This window comes from Acinonyx jubatus, chromosome A2 (genome assembly GCF_027475565.1).
Source record: "Acinonyx jubatus isolate Ajub_Pintada_27869175 chromosome A2, VMU_Ajub_asm_v1.0, whole genome shotgun sequence".
In the NCBI taxonomy this organism is placed as follows: domain Eukaryota; kingdom Metazoa; phylum Chordata; class Mammalia; order Carnivora; family Felidae; genus Acinonyx; species Acinonyx jubatus.
The window spans coordinates 113,106,916-113,129,461 of NC_069383.1; the positions used below are offsets into that span (position 1 = coordinate 113,106,916).

The 22,546-nt window shown below is 47.2% G+C and overlaps 1 long non-coding RNA gene across 1 annotated transcript; it reads right to left on the reverse strand.

Annotated features, from left to right (window-relative positions):
• Positions 1-8,825: 8,825 nt before the first annotated feature.
• LOC106977133 (uncharacterized) lies at positions 8,826-21,234 on the reverse strand. Its single transcript, XR_001430610.3, has 4 exons — positions 19,137-21,234; positions 17,939-18,097; positions 11,344-11,425; positions 8,826-9,257 (listed from the first exon to the last, which is right to left on the reverse strand). It is a non-coding gene; the product is annotated as an uncharacterized LOC106977133 (long non-coding RNA).
• Positions 21,235-22,546: the final 1,312 nt, after the last annotated feature.

Here is a 22,546-nt window from a genome sequence, read left to right on the forward strand (position 1 = left end):
ATGGGCTTTGAAATCTGGGACTTTTCCCCAACTTTCTCTTGTCTCCAGGCCTTCACACACACACACACAACTTGCCTTGGCCTAGAACATTCTTCTCCCCTCTGTTTGCAGCAGTAATTCCTTAGTAATTAGGCCTCACCTCAAATATCTCTTCCAGGAGACTTCCTTTTGACTCTCCGAGCTGAATTGGATGACTTTCTTCTATGTTCCTGCAATATTCTGATGGACACGGTGTTGTCCCTGTTTCCTGGTCCTCCTTAAGCAGAGGCTTTCAGGGGATGGTCTACCTGCACAGGCCTTAATTGCTCTGCTAAGAGTTCAGACTTAAGATAAATCAAAATCAGAATAGCTTCCTGGTTAGAGTGTTGCAAAAAGGGAGAACTTCAGCAAGGTTCATCAAACAGTGGTATCACAGGATGAATTGGCAGGGAAGAGACAGCTGGCAGAAAGCTCTAATATTGTACTACCAGAACTTGCCAGTTTAGGAAGTATTGGTTTTAGAATGAGATAGGCCTTTTTTTTAAGTTTATTTATTTATTTTTCGAGAGAGAGTGGAAGTGTGGGAGGGGCAGAGGGAGAGGGAGAGAGAGAATCCCAAGGAGGCTGCACACTGTCAGCACAGAGCCCGATGAAGGTCTCACACTCATGAACCATGAGATCATGACCTGAGCCAAAATCAAGAGTCGGACACTTAACGGCCTGAGCCACCCAGGTGCCCCTAGAATGAGAGAGGAAAGGGAACCTGGAGGTTGTCCAGTTCAATTTCCTTATTTAACTGATAAGAAAAAAGGTTCAGAGTTGCCAAAGGTGGCAGAGCATGTCTTAGGTGGCACCGACACTGCAGCCACATCTCCTGAACCTCTCAGCACAGAACTCTGCATTCAAGGGTTTGGGATTTGCCCATAATGAGATCTCAGGTGGCGTCCTGGAGAGCCCTGTCCCCACAGAGGTCCAGAGTGAAAGCTACTGAATAAGATATTCTTCCCCTGAGATTTTCACTTCAGTGTGTTTTTTTAAAACCTTTTGAAAAAAAAAATAAAACCTTTTGTTATGGTCATTTTCAAACACAAAAGTAGAGAGAATATTCTAATAAATCATCGCTTCCACAATCTTCAACCTTTGCTATCTTGTTTCTTTTATACTCTCCCTATATATGCCTTTATCCCACTGCTGGAATATTTGAAAGCAATCCTAGACATTGATTTCACTCATAATTATATTTCTGCATGTATCCCTAATAGATAAATATTTAATTTTTATCACATATTATATATATTTCATATGCATAGTTGATATGTTTACATATACATAGATATGATATATAGTTGATTCTCATTATTCACAGTTCTATAGAGTCACCATGAACACCAAACCATTGCTCATGGGGAAATACAGGGTTAGGTTCCTGACAGACTCTGGCCACAATATTTTTATCAACTGATCAGTACATAACCTTGCTTTCTGTTTAAAGATACTTTATTTAATATCTACTGTTGATTCATTACCATTGAACTCATGGCCAACAGCACTGTAACTCATGCCTGTATGAACCTTATCTAACACAGGTATTTCCTCTGTAAGGCACATCACAGCCTTTCTTGGCTTAGGAACACATGGCAGCACTTCAGCACTCTGCTTGGTGTCCATTTTAAACAGTGAAATCACTAACAGAAAGCACAAAAATGAGGAAAAAGGTGGTACTAAAGAAACTGCCAAAAGCAAACTTACTTACAGTATGAGAGCTGGAACAAGAAGAGTATCAAGTGTTGACTTCAGCTGGGAACATGCATATGGGGAGACTCAAATTTTTCTGTGTTCTGCATGTGCATGTCTGCGAATGACTAAGTACTATGAATATTGATTTTGGCATCACAAATAAATGTTAGCCAGTAGGTGAATTTGCAAACACAGAATCTGCCAGTTTGTGTGCATGCGTGCGTATGTATGTATGTACGTATGTGTGTATATCTCCCCAACATCATTAGCAAACGTAACAAAATGAACAATAATCCTTAGCATCATTTATCTGTGAAATGTTACATGGAACCTCCATGTAATATTTGGGATATACTTATACTAAAAAAAATCGTTGGGGGTGCTTGGGTGGCTCAGTCGGTTGAGTGTCGTACTCTTTGTTTCGACACAGGTCGTGATCCCAGGGTTATGGGATCGAGTTGTGAGTTGGGCTCCATGCTGAGTGTGGAGCCTGCTTAAGACTCTCTCTCTCTCTCCCTCTTTCTCTCTCTCCCTCTGCCCTTTTCCCCTGCTCATGCTCTCTTTCACTCTCTAGAATAAAATTTTCAAAAGATCGTTTGTCTGAAATTCAAGTTCAACTGGGTATCCTGTATTTATCTTGTATATATATCCTGTGTATCTGACCACTCTAATGATGATTTGTTGGGTGTTTATATGTGCTGGCCACTTGGCATCCTGTTTTGATTCTCACCACAGCCCTGTGAGGCAGGTGTTCTCACTACTTATTTCATAGGTGAGGTTCCCTCTCTCTTCCTAGTTCCCAGAGCTGGGAAGTGGTAAAGGCCAGATAAGGATCCAGATCCACGGGGACTCCCAGGGCCTGAGATCATTTAAATCCACTGTGTTGGACACGAGAGGGCAGTGCATTGACAAAACACAGCTTTAACTCTGAAATACAAAAATAGCTAACAACAAGTGTTGGTGGGAGGTCAGGGAAGACCAGGATGGGTTGATGGGCGGGGGGGTCTTCCGAGAAGAAGTGGCCTTTGAGCTGAGCCTGGAAGGAGGGTTAGCTTCAGGAGAGTGGCAAGGAGGAGGGAGACAGTGGGCTGGGGCACATGGGCAGGCCCGGCAGGCCCGCGTGCCAGGCAGGTGTGGGTTTTGAGGTACTGGAGGGGAGGAGCTGGGCCTGGCTGGCGGGGCAGGAGGTCGCTGCTGACGATAAAGTTCGATAGGCAGGGCGGGGGCTGATTGTGCAGGCGCTTGAATTCCAGGCTTGGCATTTGGACTTTACCCCGTAGACAATGGGGAGCCACCGGCGGCGTTTCTGAGCTGGGCAGGGCGGCCCCAGCTGTCGCCCCATTGTTTTTCCCAGACAGCGCCTAACTGTGCAGTATTTCAGCGAGCCCACTAGATGGAGATATTTTAGCAAATTTAAAGCACCCAGCTTTTCCTGGACACAATTTCCAGGGAGAAAAACAAACACGGGGACCCCGCAAAACCTCCACGTGTTGACTTGCAGCATCTGCAAAGTAAAGTGCAAGGCCTGGGAAACAAAAATCAAACTAGGGACAGTCCAGCTTCACCCTGCCAGCAAGATGAAACTTCAGGTAATTTCACTGCTTTGAAGGAGAAAGGGTCAAGGTGAGCAAGAAAGGATACAGTTTTAACAAGTGCCCTGCATTTATTATCTAGCATTTAAGCCTCACAACAGCCCTTTGAGATAGGTGTTATCGCATTGTACAGGCAAGGAAACCAAGACGCTGAGAGGTACATTTGCTCAGTTATTTGGGGAGCTAACACCAGGCCAGGCTCAGGGATAGAGTTGACAGCATACAGTAAGGTGGGTTGGGCAAGCCTCTGAGGCTTTGCTTTGCTGGGCCCAGGTCCCTTGTGCAAAGCACAAAGGATGTGCCTTTCCATCCTTCTTTTGTTGCTAGAAAAATCTGTAACATGAATGATGAGACCGGGCTCTTACCATTTGCGCTATTCCAGCTGCTTTTTAGAGACAGTCTCACTTAATTTTAACTCTCACATCAGCCCACTGAGTTAGGAATTATCATATACCCATTTTGTAGGTAAGAAAACAGATTGACAGAGGTGAAGTGACTTGTCCAAGGTCACACAGGGAATAAGCACCAGAGGGGGGATGAATCCCAGGTATGCCTACTCCTGTCCTGTTCTTCACAATCAAGCACATTTGACTTAGGGATAAATTCCTTAGAGTATCTTGGGCACAGATGTTCAAAGAGATACATACAGAGAATTTTAAAAATCAAGGCATAATGGTTTGCAATTTAAAAAAGTGGGGGTGGGAGGGTCGGGGGCACCTGGGGGGCTCAGTCAGTTAAGCGTCTGACTCTTGATCTCAGCTCAGGTCTTGATCTCAGGGTTGTGAGTTCAAGCTCTGCTTTGGGCAAAAACAAACAAACAAACAAACAAACAAACAAACAAACCTAGAAGCAAATGTGGCTGTGGGAATATAGGTGATTGTTAAATTATTTGTTGTATCTCTTCATTGATTTTAATTTTTGCACGAAAAGATGCTTCAGGTAAACAAATAAATACAAAGATAGAAAAACCACAAAACCAAAATAATTTTCCTGTTTAGCATCAATGGTTTGATGAGGGCGATTGCCAGTACTCTGGGTCTGAGAGGAGCCTGGAAGAAAGGGATCAGGGGAAGTGGCAGACAGGTTCTAGCCCTATAGGGTGCACAGGCCGAGCCTCTGCTATGGGAATGTGGCTGGTGGGGTCCAATGCACCAGCATTTCAGCGTAAGATCCCATCCTGGCATTCTACAAGCAGCCCCAACACGTTGTGACTGCTGTCGCTGCCAGGGAGAAGCCAGTGCCAGGTGAGGTCACAGGAACCCCACAAGGAGGACAGAGAGGAATAGGAGGGGGTGTAGGGGCCCTGGGGCAGATGTGGCTTCTCTGTGGCTGGAAATGGCCACATCCTCTGGCTTCTCTCCCTCCTTTCCTTTGGTCATTTTTTCTGACCTCATGGTCACAGACCATTTCTTCATGCGGGTCCTTGAGGGGTCACACCCACTTTCCAGCAACAGGTGCTCCAACCACAAATGAAGGGTAAGGCTCACTTTGCCCGTCTCCTGGGGCTGAGCTGGCAGGCATGTAAAGTCATGAGTGCTAATGTTCTTTGCAAACTGCCAATCACTACAAAGAAATAAAGAGAAATCTTTTTCCTCTTCCTTTACATTTTCATATTACACAAAATAATATGAGATACATATAGAGCCTAGCACTTTCCTTGCATTGGCTCATTTCCCCACTCATTTATTCCTCATATCAGGCCTATTAGCAAATACTCCTATTCTCCCCTTTTAAAAATGTTTATTTATTTAGAGTGCAAGCAGGGGAGAGGCAGAGAGAGAGAGGAGAGAGAGAATCCCAAGCAGGCTCCAGCTGTCAGTGCAGAGCCCCACTCAGGGCTGGATCCCATGAACTGTGAGATCATGACCTGAGCAGAAATCAGGTGTCAGATGCTTAACTGACTGAGCCACCCAGGTGCCCCCTTATCCTCCCCATTTTGGAAGATGAGGAAAGTGTATCAGAGAGGTTAAGTAATTTATCCAAGGTAGCCCAGCTAAGAAGTGACAAAGGTAGGATTTAAATCCAGGTCCGCCTGACTGCAGGACTACTGTGCTGCATTGATACAATATGTTTTATAGTCTCATAAAAGTCTCTTACCACAGAGAACATTTTGTGGTTTTTACTTTCCCATAAAATTCTTCTTTGTTCCAAGTTGCTTTTGTCTTGTGTGTGACCCCTTAGGGGTGCCCACCTCTGAGCTCAGGATCATAACTTCCTTGGTGGTTGGAAAACTCTCTATTCTGTTCACAGGAGACAGGGGAGAAGAGGTCCAACATGGCCCAAACCTGGCTTTCCTGCTCTCCTGGGTATGGCTGCCTCAGATATCAAAAGGCCTGAATTCCAGGCAAACCAGCAATAATGCCCCAGTCATCACATTTGAAACCAAAATTCAGCAAAGACTTGTATTTGCTGCCAGAAAGCAAATGGCTTTTTCTTTTCTTTCTCATTTTTTTTTTGCCCAAACAAAACATCCTCTTATGAAATATGTCCAATTTGCAATATTTACTTTCCCTTTATTTAATAACAGGAAAGGGTTTGCAGGACTTTTGTTGATTTTTGCATTTCTTATTAAAATTCTTAAGGGGGTTTCGGGGGAACTTAATCAGCAAAAAAGGAGGAGGAAAAAAAAAATCTCATCTGCATTCCACAGGCCTTATTAATGGAGGAAACTTGCTGTTTGTTTAAGAGCGTTTTCTGATGGGAGAAGGCAAATCATCACGTGTTCCACAGCCCTTCCTTTGACTCTTTTTCTTGACTGTGCTTCCTTCTCAGCTGTCTCCAGAGCTCTGAATCCCTTGTTTCAAGCTTTCTGCCCAAGAAGATGGAGCTGGAGTTTACACTCCACTGCCAGGCTGGGAGGGAAGCTAACACTCATTTTAACATCGATAGCACAGCTGTCTGCACCCAAGATCTCACTTCATCTCAAAATAGCCCTCTTGACAGATGAGGAAACTGAGGCTGAGGATTGAGTCTCTTGTCCAAGCTCCCTTTCCTTGTAGCTTACAACTCTTGGGAGTAAAGGGAAAGGAATTCTAGCATTCATGGAGTCCTATGTCCAATTGAGTCCTAATAGCAACTCTTTGGGGTAGCTGGACAATGTCCAGCTTTCAGAGCTCAGAGAGGTAAAGTGACTTGTTATGGGTCATGCGGAGGGTAGCAGAGCTGAGATTTGAGCAGTGTTCTGCCAGACTCTCATATCCATGTTTATTTCACTTCACCACATTAGTTCTTTGGACCCAAGGCAGCATGGTGTTTCTTGTAATGACACACATTGTTGCCCCAAAGTTAAAAACTCTCTCCCCTTGAGAGGTCTTAGTCCTGCCTTCCTTGGTTCTAGGTAGACTGCATGTGACTTCTAGGACTTTGCTTTTGTCTTTTCATTCTACCAGAAATATTTATATACATTATTGTATAATAAATACATACAATGTGTATTATACAATGCATATATTATATGCATTATATATAATTATTACAATATGTTTATTTCTAGAACAGTTTCTTGTACAGAGGTAGTCTTAAGAAATAACCTTGTAGATAGTGAAGTCCCAGTGCTTTCCTGCAGAAAAGGAACTGAGGACTAGAGAGAATAAGGAATTTGTCCAAGCCCCCAAGGGGGTAAGAACCTGAGCCAGGAGGGGAGGGAGTCTGTCAGATTTGGTTTAGGAGGATCATTCTGGAGGTCTGGGGTAGAGGTAAAGGGCACTGAAGGCCAGCAGGAAGGAGACTGCAGCACATTCGAGGTCAGAGAAACCCAGCCCTTGCCCACTGAAAATCCTCTTTCTCCTCCTGCCCTTAAACAAAATCTGTCCTGTGCTTCCTGCTCCAGGCACCCTTCAGACCACACACCCAGCTGGATCTCCTCTTTCTAGTTCCTCTAGTTCTTTTTTTGGGGGGTTTGTCATTCATTCCTTCCTCTCCACTCTCAGAGTCTTCTATAGCAATGGATCTTAACTTTGTGGAAGTCAGAGGCCCCCCAGGATAGTCTACGGAAGGGCTTGGAAAAGGCACAAGTACGTAAACGTTCTGAATGTGGGAGGTCCAGGCCCCCGAAACTGCTCACACTTTATAGAAGGGAGGCAATTCCAGCACAACAAGGGGAGGGGCAGACAACCCCAAAGCTATAGGCTAGACTTTGTAAATCCCCAGGAAATGGGAAGGTGGTCCAAGGAGGCACAGGAATTAGGGATGAAGATTGCTTTGAGAGTTCAAGCATACAATCAAGGAGGGATCGTGGGCCAGAGGAAGCACTAAAATGAATGTAGTCATGTTTCTAAAGAAAGAAATGTCCATCTGAAGAAGGGCAGCTAGGGAGGCAGAGGAAAGAGAAAGAAGGAGGATCCGTAGTCAGGGATTCTGTGGACCCCGGCGGTAAGTCTAGCTTGCCCTGATGCCTTAAATCCTGGAATCCTATAACCAACCCCTCCTTTTGCTCATGCTGTGTTCACCAAGCATCTCCTGATTAGAGTTTGGCATCCTGAGGAGTGTGCCTACAGGGAGCTGGTGTGTTGGCTGGAGGACACGTGTATCCGGTCCCCTTGGCAGTTACATTTCTCGTTGTAAATTAGTAAATTGGGAACAGACAATTCACAGAAGAAGCAATACAAATGACTAATAAGCACATGAAAAAAATGTTCGTCCTCACCAGTATTCAAAGAAATGTAAATTCAAACCAAAACCGAGATTGTTTTCTACCCATTAAATTAGAAAGGATCTCTTTTTTTAAGTTAATACCTATTACTGGGAAAGAGGTGGTGCAAAGGGCACCTTCATGCGTGGCTGATGGGAGCATCTTGCTACCTGCCAGGGTGGGCAAGTCTCCTTCCGGTTGTGCATGTTCTTTGAACTCCAGCAGAATAGATCCATGCAATCTTACCTGCCTGGAAGGAATGGCTGGAGGGTTCTCTTCACAATCTGTTCACCACCTATTATGTTTACTGAGCACCTATTATGTGCCAGGCTTATGAGGCACAGTGTGGGGGAGGGGTCACATAGAAATCTTATCCCAAAGGCCAAATGATCTCAGATCAAGAGAAAGGCTGAGGCCAGTCCCTCGGTTGGCTGGAAAAGGAGGAGATGGAAGGGGAAGGGAGGAGAAGCAGAATCAGGTAACCTTCCTCTCTCCCCCTCCCACTATCCAATTCTCTCTGAAGTTCCAGGTCTGGCTGAGGCTCTTGGTAGAATGCCAGGCATGTCCTAGAGGCAAGGTTTTCTTTTTTCTTTTTTTTTTTTTTTAATAACAATTTATTAAGCCTCACAATTCTATACATTGACTGAGCTCAGACAGTTCTTCCGCTTCACGTAATATGGATCAGGTTACTCATGCAGAGGCATTCACTTGGTAGCTTGGCTGGGGCTGCAATGGTCATGATGTTCTCCCACTCCAGTGTCTCTCCTCATGTACCTTCCATCATTAAATAATCTGTTCTGAGTTTACGGCATGGCAACTGACTTCCAAAAGGGTATCTTCCAAGAGAACAAGCTCTAATGTACTCATCGAGCTAGAGGCAAGGTTTTCAACCCGAGTCCATTCCCAGAGACTGATTTAATTGGTCTGGGATGGTCCTCACCATAGTATTCTAAATAGTATCCCAGGTATTGTGAATGGGCAGCCTCGGTTGAGAATCCCCGAGAACGGAAAATGAGCAACGCATTCAAGTCATCATTAAGAGGGCAGGTTTTAGGGTCACCAGACCTGTTTCAGGGACCAGCCACTTACTGCCTGGGTCACCTCCAGAAAGAGGCTTCTTCTTTTCGAGACCGAGTTCTCTTCTCTGTAAAACAGAGATGGAATATCACTGCGTACTGTCATCAAGATGAAATGAGGTGGTGCATGTGAAGCGCTCTCCATGATACTCATGGTTATGACTATCATTGATCAGCCAGACACCATCGCAGGCCGAGGTCTAGCACGAACAAGGGACACAGGGCTCCCAAGTTTTCTGAAAACTGCACGGGAGAAAAACTTTCCAATGAAACAGCCCTGACCGTCCACTTGAGGTTTTTCCATGATTTCAGAGTTGGTCCCCATAGTTTGACTTGAGCTCCAGGGACTTTTGTTCCAGCTGACTGTGCAGATGGGGAAACAATGTGTGATTCTACAATCATAACAAGGGAAGGATTGATCTGAGCAGTATCAGGACTGAGCTGGTTTACAAAGCCAAGATTTACTGACCCCACTTTTGTGAAGATAGCAATTAAGAGCTAGGGGCTGTCAGACCTAATTCTGCCACCACTTACTTAACTGTGTGACCTTGGGCAAATGACTTCACCTCCCTGAGCCTCAGTTTCCTCTCTAACATGGGGATAATTCTGTCTTTGCCTCAACTGGCTTTGGGGGAGGATTAAATGGGTTAATGCGGGTAAAGCTCTGAGCTGGGATCTGGTGTATGTTAAGGCCTCCATGAATGGCTGCCATATGGGCCTCTCACCAGCCAGAAACAGCCCTTCCCACAACAGTTTGATTCCCTTGTGGCCCTTACGCCCTGCACATGGGTCTTGGGGGTATAATTGCTTATGTGTGTGTCTTATCGAGGGCCTGGCTCGATTCACCCCCTTCCTTTGGTTCCATGGTTCACCGTTATATTTAGCCGCTGCTCAGGGAACACATGTGGAACTGAACTAACCTCTCTGCTTTCCCAGATAAGAAAACTGAGGCTCATGGGGGTGGGCCAGGGGTAGCTGAGCTGAGGTCACACACCTCGTGCAGGGTCCTGAGCCTCGGCTTGCTGGGGAAGGATTCTCAAAGGGGACACGCCTGGACAGATTGGGTGGGACCTTCCATGACCTTCTTGGGCAGTGAGCTTTAACGGGGGAGCAGTGCAGGAAAAGGTGACCATAGATACCCCCTGGGACTCTCGCTAGAGGTGGGTGAGGCTTTGCAGGTGGCCAGAGAACCAAAGTGAGCAAAGGGAGGGGGAGGGGGAGGGCAAGTAAAATTCACACTGTTACCGGTAGGGTGACTCATTTGTGCCAACAGGCTGGTGAGACATAGAGAAACTCTGGGTACAGGAAGATCAGATGGGATAACGAATTTGAAAGTTCTCTGAAAATGGTAAATCACTCTAAGAGCAGGGGCTCTGGCTTCTGATAGACCTGGATTCAAAGCCTGCTTCTGGAACTTACCTGTGTGACCTTGGGCAAGGAGCTTCAGATTGCTCATCCGAAAGGAGGGGGCGGTAGCGGTAATAGCCTCAGTGGGTTGCTCTGAGGAGTAAGTGATGTAATGTGGATAAGGTGCCTGGCACAGAGCTTGGCACGTGGCCACCCGTGGTAGCAGCAATGATGGTGAGAAAGAAGTTGGGCCCTCGGCCCTCCTCACGGTGTTCCCTCATCTGTTTCCTACCCATCTTTCAGCCTTGCTGATTCCCTGAGACAGAAAGGCCTTTTTCCTTCTCTGCACTCTCACGCCTTTTATCTAAGCCTTCCTCACAGCACTTCTCAGAGTAGGCCCTGCATTCATTGCTACTTAATGAGCATGCCTGATTGCCCCTAGCAGCCTGGGTCTCACTCGTTTCTGCCCACTGGGCCAGCACACAGCCTCAACCCTGTCCAGAGAGGCATCAGTGAGCAGTGGGATGGCCAGGATGCAGAGACAGCAGCTGGGCGGCAAGAGTCTCAGCCCTGATACCAGAACGGGGTATGTCATTTGCACTAATGAAGCACAGAGGAAAAAGGAATTTGTAAATACATTTTTAACAACTCTACAGACTTTTTTTTTATCGATACAGTTGAATTCATATATATTTTTTTATGAATACAGTTTCCTGTTTGTTTTGTTTTTAGGTTTTGATACAGATGGAATGAATGAGAACTTCCCATGTTATCACAGGGTGATAAGTCTACCTGGAATGTTTGGTAAAGAGCCCGACAGGGGAAGTTGGCCCAGTTGTAGAAAGTCCTATCACCAGGCATCAGCAAAGGCCAAAAGAGATAAAAAGAAAAAGCTTCCACTCTCAAAGACTGGAGAATTCAAGAGCTGGCACTTATGTGCCCTTGTGTGACATGACTCCCCCCGAAGCCGCCGGTTGCTTACCTGTTAAATGGGGGAAGGACAGCTAACCTTGTAAGCACGTGGAGAGGTCAGAGGACGACGTGCGCGGGGCCTCGCTCAGCACCTGGAAGGTAGTGCGCGCTCAATGACACCAGCTACTCTTTCTCTCACTACTTTGAAATGGCGCGAGCTTATTTTTTGGACTTATTACATACCATTTAAAATGAGTTGTGCATAAGATGACCTGTATCCATCACTAAGAGTGAGCCTAGCCTAATACTCTTACCTGAATAAACCTTTCACAATCACGATTTTGATCTTGAGTCTCTGTTAAATCGGTGTAGAGTGGAAGATGCAGTGGAAAGATCAAGGAAGAATTGGGCAGGGGGAGATCTCCAGGAGCTAAAGGCCTGGCTGCCAGGGTTTTTTTTTTTTTTTTTTTCAGTAAGAAAGTTCAGGGACTGCTTTGACCAGGCAAGTGAACCTATGCTTTGTCCATTACCCATGACCCTGAAAACCAACCTACCAACCAAACAACCAAGAAATAAAACCATTCATCTTAATATTCACTGAGCTGAGAAGACTTTGCCTTCTTCCTTCCTCCCTCCCCTCACCCTCACTTCCTCCCTCCTCTCCCCCTCCCTTCTTCCCTCTCCTCACCCTCACTTCTTCCCTCCCTACCTTCCTCCCTCCATCCTCTCCATCAGTGTGAAGCCTGGTACCAGAAATGCCTGGTAATATCTCTGATTTAGCTCTTCAGGACAGAAACACCTCTGGTGTTTTTCTCTGCCCTTCCTGCCCATCACAGGGTAAATATCCTGCTCCTTTGTGCCCCTGATCTGTAGCCAGTGTGACTAGCCCCAGCTTCATGGGGCTGAATAACCTGTTCTGGCTGCCCGAGCCCTGTGTCCTCCCCACCCTCTGCCTTCTCCTGATGACAGGTGCAGCAGGAGCAGATAGCCTTCAGGCCCTTTGGCTCTCCATTGTGACCTTAGGGAGGCCATCTGTGGGTCTAGAGCCTGACTGACTAGCGTTCCATTCCCCACTCCACCACTTACAGCTGGGTGGTCTTGAACAAGGTGTACAATCACCAGTGAGCACACAGGGGGCTAATACTTGACACCCCCTCTAGGGTCGGAATTAAAGGAGACGTTACATACTAAGATTTACACTTGTGCCAGCACATAGAAAGCACTTCATAAATGCTCTCTACTGTTGTGATTATACAAAAGAGGGAACGACAGCACATCAGACTCATCTCACACGGACAGTGGGGCCCTGTCCCAGGATTCACTCTCTGCCAGTTCATAGATGCAGCGGCCCTACTTGCCAGCATTGTGGCATATCATGATGTAACACTAGTGAAAGGGTGAGGTACAGTGGCTTCTAAGAGGAGCTCGGTCTAGGTCAGGGCCATGTCCCTTCCGCCCCGGGTATCCAAGGGTCCCCTGACCTGGTGCAGGCATGGACACATCAAGCCAAGCAGATTGTGTAATTAGTAAATCCTGTGCACCTAACAGAGGCCTGGAGAGCACATGCCTAGGCTACAAGCAAAGAGATTCAATGAGGATTTCCATGCTGCCAGCCACACAAGATCCCACGGCCAGATCCAATCTGCAGGTCTAATTATGGCACTCCTCACACTGCCTGAATGCTTGCTTTGGGCTTGAGTCATGGTCTTTGTCGCCATGTGGATATATGTATGCATGGGACAGCTTTAGGGAGGTGTCATTCAAATACCATGCAATTTGCCCTTTTAAAGTGTGCGGTTGTTGTTGTTTTTCTACTATATTCACAGTGTTGTACAACCATCACCACTGTCAATTTTAGAACATCTTCAGCACCACAAAAACAAATGCCCTACCCATTAGTAGTCATTCTTTCTCTCTTCCGCCCAGCCCTTGGCAACCACTGATCTACTTTCTGTCTCTGTAGATTTGCCTATTCGGGGGACATTTCATGTATGTGAAATCTTACAATATGTGGTCTTTTGTCACTCCCTTCTTTTGCCTGGCATAATATTTTCAAGGTTGATCCATGTTATAACATCTATCAGGACTTTGCTCCTTTTTTCACAGCCAAATAATATTCCACTGTAGGGACAGACCACATTTCGTTGCATCCATTCATCTGTTGATACACTTTTTGGTGGTTTCCACGTTTTGGCTTATGTGAATAATGGCGTTCTGCACATTCGTGTATGGTTGTTTGTGTAGCTACATGTTTTCATTTCACTTTTGAAATTACCTAGGCATGGATGGTGGGCTCCTCTGCTCAGGCGTGTATTTAACCTCATAAGTGCCGTACTGCATCATTTTGCATTCCCATGAGAAGCATATGAGCGTTCTAGTTGCTCCACATCCTCCCCAATGTTTGCTAAGGTCAGTCTTTTTATTTTTATTTATTTATTAAAAAAAATTTTTTTTTTACATATAAAGAGAGCACGAGCAGGGGAGGGGCAGAGGGATAGAAAGAGAGAGAATCCCAAGCAGGCTCTGCATTCACCTGACGCGGGGCTTGATCCCATGACCCTCGGGGATCACGGCCTGAGCTGAAATCAAGAGTCAGATGATCAACTGACTGAGCCACCCAGGCACCTCAGGTCAGTCTTTTTCATTTTAGTCATTCTGATGGAGGAATAGAGGTGTCTAGCAGTTTAAATTTGCATCTCCCTGTCCTCACTCTGAACCACTGCGGTCAGCTGCCTGGCCCTGCATGTTCTCCCATGGGGTGAAGAGAGACAAGTAGGTGTTGCTGGTGGCAAATCCGGTGAAGAAAAGAAAAGAAAAAGCGTTTGGCTGGATGGGAGGGGGAGCCAGACAGGGGCAAAGCAGAGAGCTGACTTAGCAGTCTGTACGTTGGCTGCCTTTGTTTTTCCAGCACATTGGAATCTCCTGGCTACTAGTCTTTTATTTCCTTTAATTAGCCTTCCCCATTGACAGGGACAGGTCAAGATTTCTAGGAAGTGCTCCAGACGACTCTGCCTGACAGACATACATCCCTAGGCATTCATTCCTTAGGGCTGAATTTTTCATCCTCTGAGCTGACTTAGGGGCTGGCAAAACACTTGTGCTTCCCGTGCATTGACTTTTCATTCCTTGCTTCACCTCCAACACAAAAGAAGTGTGTTATTTACAAAATATCTCTATCGCCTTAGAAAATATCTCCCTGGGAAGAATTAAACAGTTACACATTAAAACCTTTTAAAAATGCAGGCATGCACCAGCCACTGCAGACCCGTTTGGCATCTATTTGGTAGAAAAACAAGCTACCAAAAGTTCAAGGCAAAGTTGGCTGACCTGAAAGATGTTTGGTTGTAAATCTGAGCACCCTCCGAGATTCCTCAAACAGCGACAGGCTGCGCAGTCACCATGCTGGGGAGGGAAATTCTCTAAATGTGGTGAGGAAATTTAAGAGTTTGGGACAAAGTACTCAGAAATCAATTCCTAACCTACTAAGCTTGTGGTCCCAAGCAGGAGACATATCTATAAAGAAGTAAATGATAAGATGGTGTGATAGCTGACACCAGAAAGATGGAGAGGGCACAGAAAGGAACTGTTTGGAACATGGTTTAGGGCTATCTGACAGAAAAGGGGATATTGAAGTTGGGCTTTGAAGAATGAATAGAAGTTTGTTAGAAGATAACAGAAGGAACAACCTACCAGTGACAAGAGCATGCAGAAGGCACTGAGATATGAAACTGTGGCAAGATTAGGAAACTGTGGGTCCTTAAGTGAGTCCAGAGCATAGGGTGGGTAAGAAAAATTAAGGGGGGAGGGAAGCTGGTGAGTTCAGCAGAGGCCATACACTGAAGAACCTTGAGGGCCAAAATAAGGAGCTTGGGCTTCAAGCACTGCAGGGTTTCAAGCAGAGGTGTGACCTTGTCAGAGTATGTTCTTGAGAGAGCACCGTGGTCACCATGAGGGGGAATGGATGGAGAGAGCAGGCTAGGAGTGATTTTATCAGGGCCTTAGTGCCAGGTGTGGCCCAAGTATGGGTGATGTACCTGGGATTGGAGGTTGGCTGGCAGTACTCCCAGGGGAGGCTAGGGTCTGCCAGGGCCTGAAGGAGGGTACAAACCCTTCCCAGTAGTGACCCATTTTATTCCCAGAGGGGGAACCAGAGGGGGATGTTGACCCTCTTCTTCCTCAGGGGAGATCCCGGGCACCATGGATCATTCCTATTCTAGGATGGGAAAATGGCCAGGGCTCAGCCAGGACAGCAACAACCCAAATGTTCTAGGGCCCTTCGATGGCCTTGGTACTTGAACCCCTCATGAGCCAGTGTCCTAAGCCTGGTTGACAACCCAGCTCCCCTCACAGCTATGTTGCACCCTGGGAGTTGGGCAGATCAGGGCGGATTAGATACCCTGCTTTTCCAGAGTTGGAGACGGAGGTGAGGACAGGGCCCAGGTTTAATCATCCCAGGATTAAGAAAGGGGAGGGTCAAGACTTGGAGGGGGGGTCTTGAGATTCCCAAGTCCCTTTTCCAGGCTGCTTCGCACAGAGGGTCAGGAAAACCAACACTGTGCCACGTGGTAAATGTACATCTTCTTACTTTCATTCTCATGACTATTCCCGTTTTGCAGGTGAGGAAACTGAGGCTCCAAACAGGTAAGACACCTGTCCATGTGATGTTTCGAAGATGTGTCAAGCTGCCTTCTCAAGTCTGAAAACGGACTTGGAGCAAATTCTCCCTCTACACTGGCAGCAGTCAAGCCTGCTTTGCTAAGCAAGGGTTGATGGAGACACAGGCCCCTGGAGACGGTAATGTTTTCTGCATTGGCATGGCAAATGACTTGCAAAATACCATGGTGCTAAGAGAGGTTTCTGCAACAGAGCTCTTGTGACAGGGTGAAGAGGCCATAATGCTCGGGGACTTGTGCTTTTCTTTTTAAAAATAATCATTTTTTTTCCTCTTTTTGACAAATAATTCAGATCCCAGGCCAACGTCGGAGCAGGGAGGGGAAGTTGCCCTTCCCCCCGGCGGCACCCACTTCCTCCAGGGCCCAGGAGAGAGTGGGCCTGCTATCTCCCAGGCCACTCTCTCTGAGCCGGCCCCAGGTACCAGGAGTTTGTTTTATGGATGGGTCTGTCGTGAGTCAGTATGATAATGTTTCCTGTGAGAACTTTATTTCCCTGCATTGTTTGCAAAGTCTGTGTGTGTGTCTGAGCACGTACTCCTAATCTCGGTGGAGACTGTGCCCTGGTTATAAGACACCCCTGAGGGTGGGGGTAGGGACCCAAGGAGACCAGACATGAGCTGTCCCCGTCCCCTCTAGTGGCAGGGAGAGCCGGGGGTGACTCACATGCTTAGGTCTCGCCTCCAGCCTGTGATAGGCTGGCTTCCTTGCTGAAAGCCACTTCAATCAGTCATCTCTTGCTAGCACTTATTGTGGGACCAGGCCACACTGGCTGCACCCACCCATGGCCGTCTGGGACACTTCTGAATCAGGTCAGGAGAGACCCTCTCACTTAGCTTTTAGCTCCTTGGTTTGCAGATGGGGAAACCCAAAGAAGGTACATGACGTGTCTAAGCTGAAACCGACCGGTGGAGAGGCACACAGTTCAGCAGTAAAGCAGGGTGTTCGGAGCGCCCTGGTCCTAGGTTCGAATCCTATTCTGCTACTTGTCTCTGGGTAGGTCGCTTCATCAAACTTCAGTCGCGTTGACTGACAAACGGTGTTAATCATACTCACCTTGCAGACCAGCTTCAAGCATTAAGTCAGAAAACAGATACGGAGCAGGTGCTACAGGGGTTGGGAGACTATTCTATTCTTTCCCCGTTTCCTCTGAAACTCAAGTTGGAGCTGGTTTGCTGTAGCAAGTGCTATACCGCAGATGCCTCTGGGGAAGGTGTCGAGGGGACACCGGGGCACCTCGCTCACAGTTCTCCCCAGACCACTTAGTCAAAGCCACTGGACTCCTGAGCTTTCCCGAACAGAGAGGAAATGGCCCTGGTGTTAAGAGATAGCTATCAGTAGTAGTCAGGAGCTTAGCCAAGAGTTTTAGAAGAAAAAGAAAGAAGAAACTGTAAGTTGTCCCAATTCTCCTGAACATCTTAGCCCACTGCCCACTGGCTTCTCTGACCCCTGCCCAATTTTTGAGAGAGAGAGAGAGAGAGAGAGAGAAGGAGAGAAAGAGAGTATGAGCGGGGGAGGGGCAGAGAGAGAGGGAGAGAGAATCCCAAGCAGGCTCTGCACTGTCAGTGCAGAGCCCAACATGGGGCTTGAACTCACGAACCATGAGACCATGACCTGAGTGAGAAAGTTTAATTTATAAATGATGCACAGGAAGACATTAACAACAACAACCATAAAATAGGGCAATTAGAACAATATACTGTAATTAAAGTTATGTGATTGTTTCTCTCTCTCTCTCTCAAAATATCTTACTGTAGTGGGGTGCCTGGGTGGCTCAGTCAGTTAAGCATCTGACTCTTGATTTTGACTCCACTCATGATCTTGTGGTTCATGAGTTTGACCCCCACATCGGGCTCTGGACTGGTGGTGCGGAGCCTGCTTGAGATTCTCTCTCTCTCTCTCTCTCTCTCTCTCTCTCTCTGTCCCTCCCTGCTCAAAATAAATAAATAAATAAATAAATAAACTTAAAAACAAATCTTACTGTACCATACTCACCCTTGTTCCTGTGATGATGTGAGATGATAAAAGGCCCACGTGATGAGATGTGATGAGGCGAATGACGTAGGCACTGTGACGTCGCGTTAGGCCACTTCTGATCTTCTGCCGATACCTTGGAAGGAGGATCATCTGCTTTGGGAGCTTGACCGTGGGTAACTGAAATCATGGAAAATGAAACTGCAGATAAGGGGAGGGGGGCAACTGTATCTATACACTGATATCCTGTCTTCCCTCACGAGGAGGGACTGAGTCATTGTATCCATTCAGTCATTTATTTATTCAACACACCATAACCAAATTCCTACTTTGTACCAGGTCTGTGCTGGGAGTTAGGTTTTCACGGTGCCTGTCTCCAAGCAGCCTGAAGTCTGGACCACCCTTGTGAAAATGTGCATTACTCCTCCGTCAGCCATTCATCGAATGACGCTCATTGGATGTGTATGGTGCGTCAGGTGCTGTGCTGGGGCTGGGCTGACGGTACAGAAGATGGAATCCCTTCACACACATAACCATAGCGATCTGCATAAAGTAGGCGCTAAAGATGAACTCAGGATTCCAGAAGGTCAGAGTCTGAGGCCATCCAGAATCCACACAGCCCACTGGTTTTCAAACAATCCTGTGTGGGTACTGGGGATTGAGTATCACTGTTTCATAAAATATTCTAGTAGTTTACAGCTTTATTGAGGTATTATTTACACACCGTAAAATTCACCCATTGGAAGTGTACAATTCAAGGCTTTTTAGCAAATGTACGTTGTGCAAACATCACCACAATCCAGGTTTAGAATGTTTCCATCACTCTCTAAAGTTCTCTTGTTTGCAGCCAGTCTCTGCTTGAAGCATTCTATTTTCTAAATAAGCAGAAGGAAATTTTGAGAACCAGCAATCTATTCTAACCCACTTACTCTACCAATGAGGAAACTGAGACCCAGAGAAGAGGAAGGGCCCTACTGGGGATATGTAGTGAGCCAGCATCATTGCTGGGTTTCATCCCCAGAACAGCCTGACTTCCAAGTCAGGTTCTTTTCACTCATGGGAGGCAGTGCCCAAATAGTGGTTAAGGGTCCTGGACTCACTTAGTTTGAGCTCAAATCCTGGCTCCACCATTTATATGCTGTGTGACCATGGGCAAGTTGCTTAACCACTCTGGGCCTTAGTTTCTTCACGGGCTCGTGTACAGAAGAACAGTACCTACCTGAGAGGGTTGGTGTGTGCATTCCCCGAGATCATGTACATGAAGGGACTTAGCACAGTACAGGATGTGGAGTAAGTACTCAGGGAAAGTTGGCTAATGATCATTTCACCACATCATGGTCTCCCAATTTGCCCTCAGAAATTTGGAAGTGAAAAAGACAATGATTAAACAAAACTAGTCCAGGCCCCAAATGGAAATGCATGTACAGAGGCAGCTTTCTAAGAACATGGTGCAACACCCCACCCTGGGGCATCATCACCCTGCTTGGCAGAGATGAGGCAACTGCTGGGGGCGTTGCTCAAGCCTCCTCGGACCCAGCAGGAGACTCAGCGGTTGCTGTTCCTTCCTCCCCAGTTTCAGCGTTGCCCAACAGGCCCACAACAGACACGTTTCATCAGCGTCCAGGGAGCCTGGCTTCCTTCCCACTCCCACCCTGAGGGGCCAGATGTGTGATTCTGGAGGACAGTCAGGAGGGACCAGGCTCCGCCCCCTGCCCCGCCCCAGCCAGCGCTTCTCAGCCCCTGGTGTGGAGGAGGCATCTGAGCGGCAAGGCGACAGGGCAGGGCACCCAGGAAGGACGGTGACTTATCACAGCGCTGCGTGCCTTGTGTGTGTTATCTCTGTTAGCCTAAGAAGGAAGCTATTAGTATCAACCCCATGACAGTGGAGGAAACTGAAATTCAGAGAAGGTGGGGGTGTTTGCCCAGGTAGAGGGCTCCCAAAAAACCATTCGGTTCCACGAGAGGTGGGATTAGGTCCAGGTAATGCTGCTTCTATGAAGCAGAGTGGGATTTGTTTTGTTTTGTGTTTGTTTTGAGCATGCAAACATCAGACATACTTTAGACACTGTGGAAAGAGTTCTGCCTTGGAAACTAAGCATATCTGACGTGGGGCAAGTTGCTTAACCTGAGACTTCATTTGGGAAAAAACACTGTCTAGTTTGCAAGGTTGCCATGGTGATTAGAGAGCCTGCTTGTGAAAAGCACCTACATGGTTTACTGAGCTGCTCCTGAGTGCAGGGTATGGAGGACACATAGCTAAAACAACACCCCCAACCCTAAGAAGTTCCAGTGTATGTGACAGCAGACAAAATCCTATGGTAACCTAAGTTCCATTTTTTTTAATTAAAAAAAATTTTTGTTTAATGTTTATTTATTTTTGAGAGAGAGAGCACGAAGGAGGGGAGGGCAGAGAGAGAGGGAGACACAATCGGAAGCAGGCTCCAGGCTCTGAGCTGTCAGCACAGAGCTCCACGTGGGGCTCGAACTCACAGACTGTGAGAAAATGACCTGAGCCAAAGTTGGACTCTTAACTGACCGAGCCACCCAGGTGCCCCTCTAAGTTCCATTTTGATGAAGGTTAGAATAAAAGAGATGTGGCAGAAACCAAGGAGGGAGCCAGGGACAGCTCTTAAATGGTGAATGGACTGCCTTGAATGGTGATTGGACTGTTGACAGCTAGAGAAGGCTTTGTGGCCCCTTGTAGCTGGAAGTCAGGGTGTGAAAGGGGAGGGGGCAGGTGAGGCTGGAAAAGCCCACTGAAGTCAGACCATGAGGGTCTTGAATGATGGAGATTTTAAACTTTATTGTGTAGGTCACAGGGAGCCATTGAAGGTGTCTGAGCAAGGGCATGACCCGACCAAGGGGCCCTGATCTGCTGGCAGCTACACTATGGTTGTCAGAAAATGGCTCCCCTTTTAGGGCCCTTCTCTGGGCTCTCTGGCCAAATGAGAGTGTGAACGCTGCTTGCCTGCCATGTGTGAGGCACCTGTTGGATTTAGAAATGACTTCAATATATGCATCACTTTAACAAGGTAGTAACTCTGCCACCAGAGAGCAGGTGATAATTTGGTGAGCGGGGAGCACTGCTGAAAGCTGACGTTAATGAGAGGTGCCAGCCCCCAGCGAGGACAAATGTACCACAGGTCAGTCAGGGAAACAGCGGAGGTCACCAGTCAGGGCAAATAGCTCTGTGGCAGCTCATAATGATGACAACAAGTCACCGATGGTCTGGACACCGTTTTTGCCAAGGCAGGGAATTGCTCATTTTATCACTATCATGAATACATAAGCAATGAGCACGTACCAAAAAAAAAAAAAAAAAAGGTGATAGAAACAGTTCCCCCACTCTGGGTCGTCGTTGGCTATCTAGGACAGCCTGAATCGTGCTGCAGTGAAGCCAGACACATTTGGGTGAGGCCACAGGTGGGGGTGGGGCAATGAAGGCCACTCTTTTGCCACTGGGGTCACTGGGTTAGCCCATCATCCATCCACCATCCGCTTTTATTTCCAGACACTCCAGGAACCCCCTCCTCCTTACTGCCTGGTCTTGGGCCACTTTGCACAGATGTTGTTGCCACGACCCAGGAAACTGGCCACCAGCCTTGGGCTTCCCCCCACCCCAGATGATGCCGAGGCTTCTGCTGGGTTTCCGCTATTGTTCCACGGCAGCCATAAAATACCAGGTTTGTCCTTAAGCTCGGGCCAACACTTGCTGACCCATTCTAGGAGGAGCCTCTCTGTTGTACTGGTGGAGATAAGGTTTGGGGACAGATGTCCTCTGTCCACTGTCATGACTCTCAGTCAAGAGCCGCTCCTGCTTAGCTCCTGGCCACCTCTCCCCAGGTACCACCAAGGGCAGATGCAGACCCTGACCTTGCAGTGCTTGAAGACCAGCCATGCTCAGCTCCATCTCAGTGGCCTGAGTCGTCCCATCTGGGGACCCTCTGATCCATAATCCTGAAGCCTTAGGAGTTCAAAGAAGGGCGAGGCCACTGAGGGCTGGGATGACTAGGAAAGGGAACCGAGAAAGAGAAAGAGAAGAGCTCGAGTAGGGGGGTAAATGCGATGAAGACGGAATGGAAAAGATCACAAAAGCCCGTACTTGCATTTTTGTTTACTGCAGGTGCATGCTTTGTGCAGGATAACTTGTTGCCACGTCAATTTCTGACTTGTTCTTGCTTAATGTAAGAGGCTCATGGAAGACAGAGAGGTAGCATCTCAATCTCTCCACATCAGCTTTCTCACTGAGAAGAATTTACCAGCTTTTTCCCTGCCAAAGCCAGTGTTCCCAGAGTCGATGGTATTGGACGGTTCTGGATGAAGGGGGGTTCAAGGGTCAGAGGGAACAGAAGTGGGGAGGAAAGGGTTGTGTCAACTGAGACTTGGGTGTGCTGGGGTGCTGGGAGATGGCCTGGAGGTAGTTGAGCCAATGATAGGTGTATTGGCACACAGGCCATGGGGGCAAACGCTGGGGCTGTGACCTGGGGACTGTGGCTTGGCCTGCAGGGATGGAACCACCTTCCTCTGAGAGGCAGGGGAGGATTTGCAGAAGCAGCCACGAGGCCCTTCCTTGACTTTCCAGGTGGCCCCACCCTGAAAACATATTTGATTTAGAAAGAAAATATATTT